The sequence below is a fragment of the Phaseolus vulgaris genome, chromosome 11 (assembly GCF_051622355.1).
Source record: "Phaseolus vulgaris cultivar YP4 chromosome 11, ASM5162235v1, whole genome shotgun sequence".
Classification (NCBI taxonomy): domain Eukaryota; kingdom Viridiplantae; phylum Streptophyta; class Magnoliopsida; order Fabales; family Fabaceae; genus Phaseolus; species Phaseolus vulgaris.
The window spans coordinates 43,305,111-43,322,749 of record NC_143508.1 but is presented as its reverse complement, the minus strand read 5'-3'; positions in this window follow the sequence as shown (position 1 = coordinate 43,322,749).

The following is a 17,639-nucleotide window of genomic DNA, read 5'->3' as shown; positions in this document are numbered from 1 at the left end:
TCTCACTTCTCACCATACTTATGAAACAAAAGGAAATTCTATTATCAATTCGTGAGATAAATTTTTTATTTTATTTTATACTCATTCAATCTTCATTCAATTTTATAATATTTATTACAAGAACTTAAATTGAATCACCATTAACAACTATTTTCTCCTTAAGCTACCCTAAATTATATGTTACGATTAAGTTATTTTTTAATAGATGCAAAACAACTACTTTGTCCTACACAACGGTCACAAAATTGCATAAATGTGTAGATAATTTAGCTTGTGATTAACTAAATCAATTAATGAAACAAATATTTATAACTTTTATTACGTTAAACTTAGTATTTTTTAATCATCTAATTTATTAAAAAAAATTAAAACGTTATTTTAACATATTTTATGAATAAATTACTAAAATTAATTAAAAAAACTATATATGTCAGTTATAAAAATTTGTATAAGTTTTTTAAGACCTTATAAACTCTTTAACTCGCCTTCACAAATAAAATTTTAGATAAAAATACAGGAAAAATAATCACGAGCTGAGTTTTTATATCAATATGCTGAATTTGGAAGTCCATATTATTTAACTAACCCGAAATTGTGGATCGTGAAAAATTGGAAAAGGACGAGTTTTAAACTTTTCAGTTTTCCCTTTTCCCATAAAATGATGACACAACACGTTTTCAATTTTTTATACGTATTTTTTAAAGGTGTGTATTTTCCTTTACTTTTTGTTCTCGGTGTTATAATATATATATATATATATATATATATATATATAGAGAGAGAGAGAGAGAGAGAGAGAGAGAGAGAGAGAGAGATTTATCCTTGAATTTAAGTAAACCTAATAGTTTAGTCTTGAATGTATATAATCAATGTTATTTTATCTAAATAAAAGGTTAAATAAATACTTTCAATATATAAATTATATTATATACTTATTTGAATAGTTTATGTCGTAAATAATGTTCTTTTATTAACAAATTAATTAAAAATATTAAAAATCAATTTAGAAATAAAAAAGGAAAATGATATGTTAAAAGAAATAACAGGTTGAGAAATTTTTTAAGCATACTCATATTAAAACTATTGCAAATGTTCTCGTTGAAAATAATTTCAAAAACTATTTTTATCAAACATAAAATTCACACACACACATATATAATATTCTTTTTCAAGAATAACGAATAACATTGTATAAAATTGTTAAATGATACTTGTTTTTATAAAAAATATAGATACATTGTCTGGACAAAAATAAATTAAAAACACATAAGACTTTTAATTTGAAATCAACATGTAAATAAACTATTGAAATTAAAATAATATATTTATATTCATTAATTTGATATGATGTATAAAACTTAAAAATTTATTACATTTGAATTGACTAATTTAAGCAATGATATTTGTGTGGATTAAAAAATATAAAAAAAAATTGGAAAAAAATGCTTGATTCCGAAGAAGTCATACGCTTTGTAGAAAAGGAGACTCGAACATATAATATTGTAGCATTTGAAAGTGAATACTGTAGGTAGTTCTAGGGAAAAAAAAACATTTATAAGAGTTTATACACCGATTCAGTATGAAACGTTGTTAATCAAAATGTTGAACATTTTTTAAATTAAAATGAATATATAGAGGATGGTTCATGATAAAATTGTTATTTATATCAATAAGTAGACTCATAGATGAAAGTGTTTTGTGGGAACCGTCGTCTATGAGTATCAAATATACAGTGATTTTAAAATCGTTGTGTACTTTTTCAAATATACCCATAGATGATAGTTTTACGTAAGAACCATCATCTATAAGTTGTTTATTTACTCTAATTCAAAATCTGCCACGTTTTCGTTCTTCGTCTCTCTCACACTTTGAACTTTATAGTTTCGTTCTTCGCGACACTCTTCGTCTTTATACTACAAGAATAATAAGATTTAGCTGCAATAGAAAGCGTGGGTCACACTATTTGCGTAGGTTAAACCTACACAAAATGAAGAAGAAAAAAAAATAGTGTCCATCAAACACACAAAAAATCCACACATTACAAGAAAAAAAAGTAATTAGTTTCTACATATTTGTGGGGCCCAGGTTTAGGGTTTAGGGTTTAGGGTTTAGGGTTTAGGGTTAGTGGAAGCATTTTTCGTCGACCAAACCCACGCAAAACGGATGCAAACTTAAATAAAATAAAATAAATTATAATAATAAAATTTTAAAATTTTGAAGGTTAAGTCCACGTTATGCTTTTGAAGCTAAGTCCCCGCTATGCCTTTGAAACTAAGTCCCCGCTACTTAAACGTTTTGAAGGTTCAACCCACACTATGATTTTAAAATTAAAAATAATCAAATTATAATTAATTTATTTCAAAATTTCTAGTAGTTGTTGAAAGGTGTTGAACTCGAATATGAGCCAAAGAGCCCACAAAACTGCTGAGGGAACATTTCTTCCTCCACTCCTTCTTCTTCTTCTTCCTCCACTCCACAAAACTCTGTGACGGTGACCGTGCTTCGACCGTGAACATTCATCCTCCACTCCTTCTTCTTCTTTGACCATGACCGTGCTTAGACCGTGAACGACGAGTTTCACATTTATTCCTCCATTCCTTCTTCTTCTTTGACGACCGTTAATGAGTAACCCTAGGTTCTTGATGTAGGTTTCCCATATACTTGTTTTTTCTTACAATTATGATGCTGATTTGTGTAACCCTAGGATGATTTTTCTTCTTACATGTTGATTTAAGAGGATGCTAAGTTCTCGAATGATTTTGATGCTAAGTTCCTTGTAGGTCATTGATAGAGGACTGTGAATATCTTAGCTTTGTGAGGTTGGATTTTAGCAGGATGGTCCTTTAAGTAGATTTTAGCAGGATGGTCCTTTAAGTAGACTTTAGCAGGATGGTCCTTAGTTTTCTAGTAGTGGAAGCATAGTTGAATCTCTAATGTCATTATATTATTGACCACCCTAATACAAATAGTCCTTTACCTTACATGTTACGAATAATTTGTGTAAAAAGGGTATAAGTGAATACACATTGGATTACTGAGGGAGTTAGGAGTAATAGTGGTCCTTTGCGTTATTCGAATTGTCTGTGGTAGACAGCAAGAATCAAATTCCCCTAAACACCTTTCGAAAATGATTTCTGCTATTTTAATATACCTTCTAAAGTTTGATTGCACTCCAGCGTTTTTCAGATTCCACGAAGTTTCAACACCTTGTTTGGATCAACACAACCATTCACTACAACACATATCTCAAAAGCTTAAGATTTATATGTTAATTAACATATAAATATTGCACATGTGCAGTAGACCTTGAACTGAAATTCAACTTTAAGAGGATAAGAATTAAAATCTCAAAACCCATTAGGGTTAACTTAGTGGTATGAGGAGTTTAGTAGATAGTTAGTGTGAGATTTTAGGTCAGCCACGATTGCTGAAAACATTATTCAACACATTATATATGAAAGGTATCTATTTGTGTTGAAGGTGATGTGAAGGTATTGTGGATGGATGGAGATGATGGAAGACCAAAAGCTGACTGAAGGGGAAGACCAAAGTTATTCAGTAAGGGGTATTGAATTGCAGTAGGTCTCAACAATGCTTTTAGTGAGTAATGGGGTGTATATTGTCATGTTTTTGGTGTTTTGTAGCTGTTGGTTGGGATGGTTGGGGTTCTGGTTTTGGTTGCTGTGTGGGACGATTTTTGTGGATAAATGGAGATGATGGAAGACCAAAAGATGACTGAAGGGGAAGATCAAAGTTAGTCAGTAAGGGGTATTGAATTGCAGTAGGTCTCAACAATGCTTCTGGTGAGTAATGGGGTGTATATTGTCCTATTTTTGGTGTTTTGTAGCTGCTGGTTGGGATGGTTGGGGTTCTGGTTTTGGTTGCTGTGTGGGACGGTTTTTGGTAGCTATGTGGGCTGGTATTCTAGGTTTGTAGTAGCTGCTACCTAGCCACTCCATGGTTGTAGTTAAGTAATGAGACAAACTTCAAGAGGAATCTCAGTTTCTACACACATCTCAATACCTACCTTTCACGAATTTCAAACCTATTCTTTGTCATTTTCCCTCTATTCTCTGTCTATTTTTGCATGTTGCTTCCTGAATTCTACATGTCACTTATTCATCTTCTTATAATAGTAAGCCTCAAAACAATATTAGTGAGTACTCATTATTTTGCAATGAAAGAACTGTCTCTTTATAAAAGAATCTCAATAAGATGAAATTATGACTTAGAAGAAAAGGTATATTCACCTTTCCAAATCAACTATTTTTTTTCCTATGATAATGAGCTTTACTAGAAGAGGTGAGAAGACATTAGTAGTTTGATGTCCTTCAAAGTGGAAGTGATAGCGAGGAGTAACTGTTGCAAATGTATTTGCCAATATGGCACTTCAAGAAGGAGTGGTGTCTTTGCTTCTTAGTTCAAAGCTTATTTCATCTTCTGAAATTTTTAAGTTGAAAGTATTATAAACATAGTCTAGTGGCGCATGCATATTTTCAGAGAAAAATATATCCTTGGGAGGGTCATTCATAGTTGCTCAAAATTGCCAAGAGATCCATTTACATTCGGATGAAGCATAACACATCTTCATCTCTCAAGAAATGGAGCATGATTTGTCATGTTTCTTTCTTAAAATAGTGGTTTTTTAATGGTGTTTCCCTATATATGTTGCAATGTTTGATTTTGTTTACCATTCATTTGTGTTCTGATAGTGTATTTCTGTATTATTTGTGTTGACAGACTACAACAAAGAAGAAATTTCTTCTGCTTTCTCGTTTCCTGCTGAACTTGATATGCGATATAAAATGTCTGAGCTGTCTCAGTTCGACTTGGTGTATGACTTGTCAGCTGTACTGATTCACAAGGGAACTGGTGCTAATAGTGGTCATTACATTGCTCATATTAAGGATGTAAACACTGGGCAATGGTGGGAATTTGATGATGAGCATGTTACTAATTTGGGTTGTCATCCATTTAGCGAAGGGTCTTCAAATTCTACCTCTAAATCCATCAAGACTGATGCAATTCATTCTAATTCTTCTCAAGCGATAGTAGCTGACAATAATGTAAATGGTTTGCATCCCTATCATTCAAAATCTTCACTTGTGGAGACATTTTTGTCTAGTGATGCGTACATGTTGATGTACCATCTTAAACATACAAAAATGTTGGTGAAATTGGGAGTGTAATTTGTGGTGCTAAGCATGATGAAAGAGAGGGTGTGGAAGTTGCTTTGCAAAATGGTGCTTCTCTTGCATCTCATCTTTGTAATGAGATTCAAAATTTCAATGCCTCATATGATGAAGCTTGTCAGGAGTATAATAATAAGAAAGAGTTGGAATTGGGTCGTATTACTGGAAGGAGACAGGAGGTTCGATCTGTTTTAGCTGAAGCTCCTGTTCAACCACTGTAAAAACCATTTTATTGGATTTCTAGCGAATGCCTTCGCCAGTAGGCTGACAACATTATTCCAATGTTAGTGCTTTTCCTTTCAAACAATTATTAGAGTCATGTTAATTGATGTATTAGTATTTTATAGGAGGTTTACTTTGCAAGGTATATGCAGTCCTCTTGACAACTCGTTTGTCCAATGCTCACATGGGAAAGTCCCAGTTTCAAAGGTTACCTCAATGAAACGAGTGTCTACTAAAGCATTGGATACCTTGTTCTCCAAGGTAACTTTTTGTTGGTCTCCTGTTACATATTTTTTGTGGATTATTAATTATCTACATGTGGTATAGTGCTGTTAAGGTATGATAGGATGATAGTGGGATAAAAACAACTTACGATATGAATATGATAGAATCCAAGCATGATAAGCTTAAGCTAATCAAATGTTTAGTGCACCTCAGATAATTAGATAACTAAATTATGTTACCTTTTCCTGTATTCAACATGGACCAAATAATGGTAAGATATGATAAAAATTATGTTCAAATGACAAAATTACTCTTCCATTAAAATTACATATAGTTTCTCATATTTTATTGCTTTATAACTTAGTTCCTCCCTCTGAGGATAAGAAGTGCTTTGCACGGTTAACAATGATTATGTCTTGGGAAAGGTCAAAATTGACAAGCAACTCTTTCAACCTATTTTTATGTTTTCAGTTAGGCAATATTGGTAGGAAAGATGAAAAGAAAATTTACAAGATGTAGTGGAGATAAATTGAGTTCTATAAGTGAACTTTAGAAGTTGGGGGAATGGTTGTGTTGTCCATGACCACATTTTTTACTGGTGATGTTTGTAAGCAAACTAGTGTTTATTGGGGGCTGATGGAACATAAACTTTCTTAGAAATGCTTATGTGAGGAGGACAATTTTGTTTACTTAGCTAAATTAATTACAGTTTCTGGCAAGAATAGAGGTCGATGTTTTTATGTTGTACAAATGTTGGTTTGCTGCTGCAGTTTTGGTACTGCTTTTTGCTGGTTTTATGTTGTATAAATGTTGGTTTTCTGCTGTAGTTTTGGTACTGTTTTTAGCTGGTTTTATGCTATATAAATGTTGGTTTATGCTGCAGTTTTGGTGCTGTTTTGATGCTATTTTTGTTGCAGTTATAGTGCTTTTGATGTTCTTTTTGGAGCCTAGGCACTGTTGTTTTTAGGTTTAGTAGCAGGGTGTTAAGCATAGTTTGTTTGAGTGTGTGTCCTTGTTCTTTGGGAATGTTTGTAGTCATTTGTTATGTAGATGATCTCTTTAGTTTTAGGATCTTTCTTGTTATGTTAAAACAAGAAAGGTTTCAAATTGTTTAAGATTTAACTTCTCTAGGTTTACATGATCAGAAAGTAGAAGTTTCTTGGAACCTTATATAGCTCAACTTCTGTTTGTCATCAAGTTACTATTTTTTAAAACGTGTTTTCTGTTTTTCTTAGTATTTTGAAGAGTGTGAAGGTAAGTTTGTCTTGGTATCTACCAGCTCAACCTTAGTTAATTAAAGTAACTTTAGTTCAATTTCAATCAAAATATCTTCAATCAAAAACCACAGATATCACGTTTCTACCTTTGTATTTTTGTACAAAATTCCAAGTTTATTATCGTGGGCCATGTATTAGAAAATAATTTTTCTTGTTCTTTTCCTTGTTCCTATTAAAAAAATATTTTTTCTTGCTCATTTTAAAAACAATATTCAATTTTCAAGACAAGTAAAACGTATAAAGAAAAAGTTATAAATAAATTTTTTTTAGTAAGAAAAACATTTCTTAATGTTAGATTGCTTCCTACAATAATTTTATCTTGAATAATTATATTGAAAAAAATGAAATAGGTAAAAAATAGGATAAATGCAATAAGAAAAAGAGAAGTAGAGTAATTTAAAATTGATTTATTTTAATAAAAAAATAGTTTTCTTTTTAAAATTGATTTATTTCAATAAAAATATATTTCAAACTGAAATTCTTTGTGTGCTCGTAGGCTAAGCCTACACTTTTTCAAATAAAAAATATAAAAAATATTTTGAATATTTTGAAGGCTAAGCCGACGCTAATTTGTGGCCAACATGAAGGCTTAGCCTACGCTTATTGTGTGCCCCTCGTGGCTAAACTCACTATACTTGGACATTTTGAAGGCTTGGCTCACTCTAATATAATTTTGTGTGGGCTTAGCGTGGGTCAAACTCACAATTTTTTATAACTACTTGGACATTTTGAAGGCTTGGCCCACGCTAATATAATTTTGTGTGCGCTTAGCGTGGGTCAAACTCACAATTTTTTATAAATTTCTAAACTCCTTGTAGGCTAAGCCCACGCTTCACCTACGCAAAAAAACACCCGCCATGTGTCGCCCACACCCGCCAATATATCTTTACGTCGAGTATATTAGCTTCAAAATTCTTATTAATGCTATGCCGACGATAATCACCCTTTTGTGTAGGTTTTTCATACTTAGCCTCCGTTTTTGGCCACGATAATAATTTTTTTTTTTTTAGTGTTACTTCCTTTGTAAGGTCTTCCACCCTCATTACTTCATTTTACATTTTCTCCTTGCTTTAGGTTCTCATTGTGCAGTTCCCATTGTGCCTACATTTCTTGTCACCGTCATTGCTACCCATCATTGTGCGTTTCTCTTTTGCGCATTGTTGTCGTTGCTGCCCACCACTGCATGTTTCTCTTCGCACTTTGTCGTTGTCTTAATTGTGCACCACTGCGTATTTCACATTGTGCTTTGTCATCGTCGTTGTTGCCCACCATCATGAGGTTGGTGTAGTTTTCAGACTTTTTAAATATATTTTTATTTTTTGTTTTTGGTGCAAACTTTTATTTTTGTTTCAAACTTTTTTTTTAGTACTTATGTTAATTTGTATTTGTTATAACTTTTTTTTTTGTAGTTATCAATAATTTATATTATTTTTTTCATGAGTATGTTAATTGTTAGGTTAAAATAAAAATTTTAATTAAATAGATTGTAATTAGAGTAATATTATTTTATAAATATTTTCATGATTTATAATTAATATTATTTATTGAATTGCTTGTATAAATTTGTTAATTTTATATTGTATGACTAAATTTGTTAATTTGTAGTGATAGTAATTGTATTGAGTCTTGAATTGTTCAAGGGGATAGTTTGGGAAGACCAATAACTTTTTATTAGTTCATTAGTACTTAACTTGTAATTGACATGTCACATATTTTACATAATTTTTGTTCATAGCATTTTCTGTTGTTCTTCGAGTGTATATTTGATTGCGGAGATTTCGTGTGTCACCACTTTCATTTCGTGCCACTTGAAGACTAATGCGAAATGCTGCCGAAATTTTGTTAAATATAAGGAATGTTGATTAAAGTGTATGTACCATTGAATTATAATAAAAGTGAATCTTTTCGAATGGGATAAGTTCATACCTATAATAAAAATGTGAGATTTCACATGCATTAGTGAACACCTCAATGACCATTACAGAACATAATGGATCAAGATTGGATTAACTTAGTTCACATAAGTGATGAGTATAAAAGAGGAGTAGAAGAATTTATACAATTTGCGCAACGTAACGCTAATGGTAGTGGTCATGATCCAGTAAGTGTGTGTGCATTAATTGTTTGAATGGGAGGAGATTTTATGTTAACAAAACCAGAAAGCACCTTCTATGTGAGGGGTTTCTACAATCTTATACAACTTGGACATGACATGGTGAATTATTAAATTTACCAAGTGTATCTGTATCCCAAGAATATGTTCGGTCCACCATGGATGATGCACTGCATGATGAAGTACATGATGATTGATTGTAGGACACGAGGCTTTTGCAGAAGCACATGGATATGCAAGTATGTCAAGCTGTATGGAGACTCCATTGTATCTTAGATCAACTAACTTCACACAGTTATCAACGGTGTTAAGATTAATGAATTGAATAAATTGATGGACTGATAAAAGCTTCACGGAATTGCTTCAATTGTTGAAGGAGATGCTTTCAAAGGGAAATACTCTACCTAATCGTAATTATTAGGCCAAAAATATTCATTGTCCGATGGGTTTGGAGTACAAAAAGATATATGCATGTCCTAATGATTGTATATTATACAGGAAGGATTTTGAATTGTTGAAAAATTGTCCGAGGTGTGGATTATCACGTTATAAGTTGAAACGAAAAAATGAGGATACTATTGAAGAGATGGAAAAGCATGGACCCCCAATGAAGGTCATATGGTATCTTCCTATCATTACAAGGATGAAGTGTTTGTTTTCAAACTTAAATGATGCTAAGAATCTTAGATGGCATGTAGATGAGAGGAAATGTGATGACATGTGCAGCTATCAAGCTGATTCTATTCAATGGAAGAAATTTGATGATGAGTTTCCCGATTTTTGGTAAAGATTCAAAAAATATCTGACTTGGTTTAACTACAAATGGAATGAATATGTTTGGTAATATGAGTACGAATCACAACTTACCTCAGGAATTATGCATGAATAAAAAATACATGATATTGTCTATGATGATATCCGGTCCAAGCCAGCCAGGAAATGACATAGATGTTTATCTAAGTCCCCTAATTGAAGATTTAAAGTTAATGTGGGATCAGGGTGTTGAAGTATTTAACGGATTTGCTAATGAAACTTTCAAGATGCATGCCATGTTATTTTGCACCATTAATGACTTTTCGGCATATGGTAACTTATCAGGGTATAATGTTAAGGGTCATAAAGCATGTCCAATATATGAAGAAGACACGGCTTCTCAACAATTGAACCATCGAAGGAAGACAATATATCTTTGGCATCAGAGGTTTCTTAAAAGTCATCATCCTTAACAGAGATTGAAAAAATCCTTTAATGGACATCAAGAGACTGGCAGTCCACCATCTCCATTAACTAGTGTTGAGGTTTATGAAAAGGTAAATAACATATAACACACCTTCGGTAAGTCGAAAAATAAGTCCTCTGTGACAATCATATGGAAGAAATCAATCTTCTTTGACCCTGTATTGGTCGAAGTTGGAAGTTAGACATTATATCGATGTAATGCATGTTGAGAATAATGTTTGTGATAGTTTAATTGGTACACTTCTTAACATTAATGAAAAAACAAAACGATGGTCTAAATACTCATTTAGATTGAATTGAGATGAACATACGAGGCGAGTTGGCACCAATACAAGTGGGTAAGCATACATATTTGCCCCCAACCTGTTACACCGTGTCAAAAGATGAAAAAATAAGTTTTTGCCAATGTCTAAAGGGTGTGAAAGTTTTACAAGGACATTCATCAAATGTGAACATCCTAGTATCAATGCAAGATTTGAGGCTAATTGGGTTGAACTCTCATGATTGTCACATCTTGATGCAACAATTGTTTCCAGTAGCTTTTTGTGGGATCTTACCAAAAAATGTTAGACATACCATAACCAGATTGTGTTTATTCTTCTCTTCCATTTGTTGTAAAGTCATTGATCCAATAAAGTTAAATGAACTTCAAGATGAAATTGTTGTTATCTTGTGTGAATTGGAGATGTTTTTCCTCCATCCTTTTTTGAAATCATGGTTCATCTAGTTGTGCATCTGGTAAGAGATGTTAGATTTCGTGGACCAGTGTACTTAAGATGGATGTATCATGTTGAATGGTATATGAAATTTTTGAAAGGGTATGTTAAAAAACATTATTGTCCAGAAGCTTTAAAGATTGAAAGGTACATAAAGAAAGTATTGAATTTGGTTCAGAGTACATGTCAAAAGCAAATCCAATAGGTCTTCCAACCAATTCAAGGCACCACATGCATTCTATAAGTAAATATTTACTTGGCGTACATGTGGTAAGAAAATCTCGATCAGAAGTCTTGCAAGCACATTTGTATATATTAAATAACACTAATGAGGTTATACCTTACATATGTTAGAATATATGGTCCTAAACGAGAGGGGGGATGAATTGTTTAAGAAAGATTTTCGATCACTTTTAAGCTTAGAATGAAAAATACGTCAAGAAAACCTTGATTAAGAATTCAGTTTTTCAAAACATAAAGCAAAATCACAATATTGGAAAAACAATTGGTTGTTTTACTGAAACAATCGGTTGTTTATACCAATTATCAATTGACAAAACTGAATTTAAAGAAATAGGGATAGAGAAATTGTACACAGTTGTTTATACTGGTTCACTCCAAACCTAGAGCTACATCCAGTCTTCTCAGAACCCTGAGGAAATCCACTAAGAAATCACACCTTGATCACTTACACAACAACCAAGAGAATGACCTTGAACACCTCAAGAAACACACTCTCCTTGGTCAGCACACCAACACTAAGATTGTTGATCTTGATCCCCTCAAGAACACACAGCCAATCTCAACAAAACACATAAACGAATACTTGTTCAACAAAGTAAAAGGATTACACTTGTTACAGAAGATAATCTGAAATCAATACAAGGAGAATCCTATTCCATACACTTTGATCAATCACAAACTCTTAGCAATCTCAGTTCTTTGAAAATCTCAAAACTCTTAGGAAAAACTTGTCAAAAATTCTTAATTCTCAAATCTGTTTTTCTGAATATATTCAAAGATGTAATTTGTTTTCAAATCTTAACAAACTCTTAAAATGCATTAAAAGATTGGTCAAAACATTTAATGACTGGAGCGTAAGCAGTTAAATCATTTAGAGCTCAGTCAAACAGAAAACAGTTTTTCTGTTATGGTCCCAAAACAAACAATCGGTTGTTTCCTCGAATCAATCGATTGTTTTGGTACTTAACAATTCAACCATTTTAAAAACAATTTTCAATCTTTTTCTCAAAACACCTAAGTACAAACAATCGGTTGTTTCGATAAAACAATCGGTTGTTTTAACTTAGTTTGAAAACATTTTACTCTAACAAAGATTGAGAATGGTAATGCTTTAGATTTAATCAAAGGGTGGATTACAACATCCAAACTACCCCAGAACTAAGCTAAACCAGCACAGCAACATCAAGCATAGCAGAGGCTTCAACATCCTTCAAAGGATTTGGATTCTTCAAAGCTTGAACACCACTTGGTTCAACAATCTCCCCCTATTTGATGAAGACAAATCCCTAGTGCTTGTGTTTGATCTGAAGTAGTTCCTGCAAAAATAGCATTTATACTGTCCAAAGCTTCTTACAGCAGCAAGTCAGTTTATTACTCATTCAAAGCATTTAAAACATGATAAACAATCGGTTGTTTACACGAAACAATCGGTTGTTTCTATCAGCAGCAGTAGAAAACACTTTCATATCAGAGATTTTAACATTTTATACAGTATCAGATAAATATATACAAGAACCAATTAATTCTCCCCCTATTTGTCTTCACAAAAGGACTTTAGCATGTACCAAAAACAGATTTAGGAGTGATTATTAAAATCAAGGATACCTAACTCATTTCTTAAGAAGAAAAACCTCTCTTTTGGTAAAGGCTTTGTGAAGATGTCAGCTAACTGCAGTGTGGTCTCCACAAACTTCACTTCACCGTTCCCATTTTGTACATGATCCCTGATGAAATGATGCCTTATCTCAATATGTTTGGTCCTTGAGTGTTGAATCTAATTTTTGGTAAGATTGATGGCACTTGTGTTATCACACATCAAAGGAACCTTGCTCATTTGTAAACCAAAATATGCAAGTTGTTGTTTGAGCTAGAGAATCTGTGCACAGCAGCTACCAGCAGCTATATATTCAGCCTCAGTAGTAGAGAGAGCAACACATGTTTGGTTCTTGCTATGCCATGAGTTTAGGCTTGAGCCAAAAAGGTAACAAGTGCCACTTGTGCTCTTTCTATCTAGCTTACAACCTGCAAATTCAGAATCTGAATAACCAATTAAATGTATTGGAGAATGAGAAGGATACCATAATCCTACAGATGATGTTCCTTTGAGATATTTCAGAATTCTTTTTGCAGCTTTGAAATGTGACTCTTTAGGATTTGCTTGATATCTTGCACATAGACACACCGCAAACATGAAGTCCGGCCTACTAGCTGTTAGATATAGCAAAGATCCAATCAATCCTTTGTATTTTGTTTGATTTACACTTTTTCCAGCAGCATCAGCATCCATGTAACAGCTTGATGCCATTAGAGTGCTTGGTTCTTTGCAATTCTCCATTTCAAATTTCTTTGCAATACTTTGATTGACTCAAGAAGATCCCATCCTTCGTTTGCTTAACCTGCAATCCAAGAAAGAAAGATAGTTCTCCCATCATAGACATTTCAAACTCACCTTTCATTGCAGCCACAAATTCTTCACACAATCTATGTTGTGTAGCACCAAAGATGATATCATCAACATAGATTTGCACAAGAATTATTTCTGCATTTGACTTCTTGATGAAGAGAGTCTTGTCTACCATTCCTCTTTGATATCCATGAGATAGCAGAAAGTTGCTAAGCCTCTCATACCACTGCCTTGGAGCTTGTTTCAGTCCATACAAAGCTTTCTTGAACTTGAAGACATGGTTGGGATACTTGTGATCTTCAAATCCCGGTGGTTGATCTACATAAACTTCCTCATTGATGTAGCCATTCAAGAAGGCACTCTTGACATCCATTTGGAAGAGTTTAAAACCACCCATACACAAAAAAGCCAGCAGCAGCCTCACAGCCTCCAATCTAGCAACAGGAGCAAAGGTTTCACCATAATCTATGCCCTCTTCTTGATTGTAGCCTTTTGCAACTAGCCTTGCCTTGTTCCTCGTGATCACACCATCCTCATCTAGCTTGTTCCTGAAAACCCATTTCGAACCAATAATATTCATTTCATTAGTTTTAGGGACAAGAAACCATACCTTATTCCTTTCAAACTGATTTAGCTCTTCATGCATAGCTTCAACCCACTTCTCATCCTTGAGAGCTTCCTCAATTGACTTTGGTTCAATTTGAGAGACAAAAGCTGTGTGCTTGCAAAAGTTTGAGATGGAGCTACGTGTGGAGACACCTTCCTTTATCTGCTCTATGATGTTATCCACTGACAGATCTCTAGGAATCCTCCACTCCTTGGGCAGCTCACTCTGTTGCAGAATTTCAATCGGTTGTTTCTGCGAATCAACCGGTTGTTTTTCTGCACAGATTTCCAGCTTCTCCAAACTGATGCTCTGTTAATCTTCTTCAACACTGGTCTTTGGAATTTGATTGATTCTGCGATCTACCTCATCAAAGACAACGTGAACTGATTCTTCTACAGTCATCAACCTCTTGTTGTAGACTCTATATGCATGACTTGTGAGTGAATAACCAATGAAGATACCAAGGTCCACTTTCTCATAACACTTTCCCAAGCTTTCCTTTCCATTGTTGAGAACGAAACAGCTGCAGCCAAAGACTTTGAGGTGACTGATGTTGGGCTTCCTTCCATTGAAAATTTCATATGGGGTTTTCTTCAAAATGGGCCTTATAAGCACCCTATTCATCACATAACAAGAGGTGCTCACTGCATCTGCCCAGAAATACTTAGGAAGTGATGATTCACTAAGCATTGTCCTTGCAAGCTCTTCAAGAGACCTGTTCTTCCTCTCTACAACTCCATTTTGTTGTGGTGTTCTTGGAGCAGAGAAATTGTGCAAAATTCCCAACTTCTCACAGAATTTGCTAAACTTCTCATTCTGAAATTCTCCTCCATGATCACTCCTTATAGAACCTATGTTGTTGTTCTTTGTGTTTTGTAGTCTTCTTGCTAGCTTTTTGAATGCAGCAAAGGCACACTCTTTGATTCCAAGAAAAGAGTCCAAGTGTACCTAGAGAAATCATCAACAATAACAAGAGCATAATAATTTCCACCAAGACTCGTAGTTCTTGAGGGTCCAAAGAGATCCATGTGAAGAAGTTCAAGAGGTCTCAAAGAAGAAACAACATTTTTAATTTTGAAAGAACTTTTCACTTGTTTCCCTTTTTGGCATGCTTCACAAATATGATCCCTCTCAAACTTGAGTTTTGGCAGCCCAATCACAAGATCCTTTGAGATTAGCTTGTTCAAATGATTCATGTGAATATGAGCAATTTTTCTATGCCAAAGCCAAGATTCATCTTGCTTGGATAGAAGACATCCAATTGAACATGGTGAAGAGATATCTAGAAGATACACATTATTAACTCTCTTACCTACCAACATTACCTCTTTGGTGTTGGGTAGACAGATTTCACATGTGTTTGACTTGAACATCACTTGATATCCCTTGTCACAAAGTTGGCTAATGCTCAGCAGATTATGCTTTAGGCCTTAAAAAAAAAGTACATCATGGATTACCAAGATGTTCTCATCTCCTATGGATCCTCTCCCAAGGATTCTTCCTTTGTTGTTGTCTCCATAGGTGACATGACCCTCTTGCTTAAAGGAGATACTCAGGAACTTTGATTTGTCCTCTGTCATATGCTTGGAGCATCCACTATCCAAGTACCATAGTTGCTTGCTCTCCTCCAAGATTTCCTACAAAAGAGATTTTCAAGTACAAAGATTTGATGGTCCAATCGATTGTTTTTCTGGTATTTTCGAAAATGATTTTGAAAATCTATCTTGTTTGTTTTCTGGATTAAAACCTAATCCAGATTTTCCAAAAACGAAGTTTTGAGATGCTAGAACACTCTCAAAGTTGGATTGGCCTTTAGAAAGCTTATCCACTGTTTTAACAAGATAGTGGACCTTCTTTTCAAGATTTTCGCAATTTTCACAAACTAAAGTATCACACTTGCAAAAGGAGTTTATGTAAATGATTTCCAGATTTTCAAAATCTGTTTTTGAATGTTCTAAATCCTCTTCCAGTGTCTTTACTCTGTTTTCAAGCCAGCTGTTCTTTTCTTTTAACCGATTGTTCAAGAGAGCCAATCGGTTGGCTTCTTCATGCGTTTCTTGAAAGGCTTGAAGCAATTGACCATAATTTTCAGAGTTTGAAGAGTTTGATGAACTTACACTACTTGAGTCATCCTCCCTTCTGGCCATGAAGCAAAGATTTGGGCTTTTCTTGTTTTGCCTTCTTTTCCTTCTTGCTTGACTCTTTGTCATTGCTTCCTTTGGTTCATGAGCAGCCTTGAGTGTCTCCCACATTTCCTTAGCAATTTTGCACTTTGATATTCTTAAAAATTCATTAGTATCTAGTGCAGAAGCTATAATGTTTTGAGCAGACCGATCAAGCTGGGCCATCTTACATTCATCATTTGTCCATTTGGACAAAGGTTTTGCAATGTGATCCTGCCGGTTGACTTAGCATCAAAGCGTTGCCTCGTCACGAACCTCCTCACCATCTTGACTCCACGTGCCCTTCAAGTTCACACCACAAGAGCTTCCTCAGAAAACCTGAAAACACAAGGTGGCGCCTCTACGGCCCGTGGCGCTCCGACGCTCAAGTCAGTAACAAGAACACCCAAAACTCAGAGAAAATATGCTCTGAAGAACCGTACTAAAGGCACACAACCTTAGTAGAATGAGCCGTAATGAAAACGTACCTCTGCAAATTCTGTTAAGTTTACCTTTATAGCTAGGTTTCTTCTCTCTCCAGGCCGTTATGCTTTTGGATGCGTGGCTCACATCCAGCCCTGCACGTGTCGCCATCTGGGCTGGGATAGCAGGTAGCGCCCAACCCTACACGTGTCATCATCTGAGCTAGGGTAACTCGAGCGTCGTTTCTCTATTGCACCCAGCCCTACACGTGTCGTCATCTGGGTTGGAAAAACGGATAGCATCCAACCCTACACGTGTCGTCATCTGGGTTGGTGCGACTTGAACGTTATTTCTGTGTAGTGACCAGCCGAGCAGCTAAGTCATCTACCCATGGGGCAAGGTAACACGCAATATGCTCTAGAACACCACCCGACAAGGCGAGTATCGGGTGCAGCAAAGTGCACGATGTCTGTGATATCGCTTGTCGCTAATGGCACCCTCCTTATCGCTGCGCCATGCATGTTCCGGCTGAGGAAACCCTGCCACCAACGAATGTCCACTCTGGGAATCCTGTCGCTGATAGGCAAGCTGTCCCCTTCAACCCACACACCTTTCACGCCCTATGTTGGCGCGACAATCGCCTCACTGGAGTTGTACACTTGAACTTACACTTCTGGGCCTTCATCAGCTTCGACTGAGCTTGTCGAGAAATCCGGCAACGTGCTTCCTGTGGCGATATCAAGCTACCTGATCGCCAATCGCCAAACACGTCGATGACAGACAAACCCGGCGACAACCGGCCATGTTCATCGCAGA